Source organism: Charadrius vociferus, unplaced genomic scaffold (genome assembly GCF_000708025.1).
Source record: "Charadrius vociferus isolate BGI_N301 unplaced genomic scaffold, ASM70802v2 scaffold272, whole genome shotgun sequence".
Classification (NCBI taxonomy): Eukaryota; Metazoa; Chordata; class Aves; order Charadriiformes; family Charadriidae; genus Charadrius; species Charadrius vociferus.
This window is the reverse complement of record NW_009647421.1, coordinates 1,129,401-1,130,701: the sequence shown is the minus strand read 5'-3', so window position 1 is coordinate 1,130,701 and position 1,301 is coordinate 1,129,401.

Below are 1,301 nucleotides of genomic sequence, written 5' to 3'. Positions count from 1 at the left end.
CCTGCTGAATAATGGTGAAGGGAGATCACTTTAAGGTCTCCTCTTTGGCGAGTTACAGGGAAGCTGCAAGCTTCTGAAGACCGCAGCCCTCCTTGTACTTGTCTATAGCCACAACTAGTAAAAAGCCTGATCTCTTTAGTGTCAAACAGAGATGCTGCAAGGTCATGGTAACGGCACACTTGAAGGCAACACTCAGCATTTCACCCTCTGATGAATTTTAGAGCAAAGGTTTATTACGTGTTTACTATACCTAGGTATGCTGGGCCTGTGGTATCAGGTGGCAGGCAATGCGTGTGTAGATAAACGAGGTCAAACAAGCAGACATAGAAACACCCACTTAAAAGACCTGTTTGCTCACCCTTTCTCTCTCAGCCAGCACCTCCCTGTGCTGTCTTGTTGTCAGAGCGCTTTGGTGCCATCGCTGCTGCCACTGTCCCAGTAAAAATGCTCAGTTCAGGTGTTGATTTGAATCCTGGGTAACTGCTGTCCATTCCATATTTTTTCCACTTGGAGATGCCAAAACCCATTTGCCTGAATTTTGACCTTTGGCCAAACCTGTCCTTCAAGGTTGATGTTCAGGGCTGTGCCCGACTGCTCACTGCGCGGTTGCCTGCGACAGTTCACTGCACATCTGATGAAGATCAGGTCTCAAACTGGGCCACTGACAGCAGCCTTGCTCTCAAAGTAGGAGCTAAAAGATGCTTTGGGTAAGAGCTGGACTGGAAAAGCTGCCTAGGGCTAGGCACGGGAGTCTATATGAGTCAGAGACACAGATAATATCACATGCATTTGAGGCAAAATAAAGGAATTTATTCCAGTAAAGTTGCTTTTCTTAAAAAGAAAGGAAATAAAATTTAAAAGAAAACAGTAACTTGAAAGAAGTCACAGCTGAGTGCTTTTAAAGATTTATTTAATTTGCATAGATGGACAGTCAGGGAAGTAAAAGAAGACTTGATTTTCAGCACAGACTAAAATAAATCAACGTACATCTTATGTTACTTTCTTGCCGTCTTCTCCATATGGAAGTTTATTTGGTGTTATACCTAACACTGTCAAAGAGAAGAGAATAGAAATTCTTTCAGATTTTAAACAACTAAACTATTTTTAAACTATTTTTAAAACTTTCATCAAGGGGCAATAAGCTTACTGTGAAACAGGCAGGCCCTTTTCTGTGTGCATTTACACATGACACACAACCAGTGTCATACAGCAAGTTATCCCTGACAGCATTATCTGCTTGTCTTGTCACTGTTCTTTTCAACTGTTTGGTCTTTTTGCATCCTTTCAGTGAAAACTTGTCC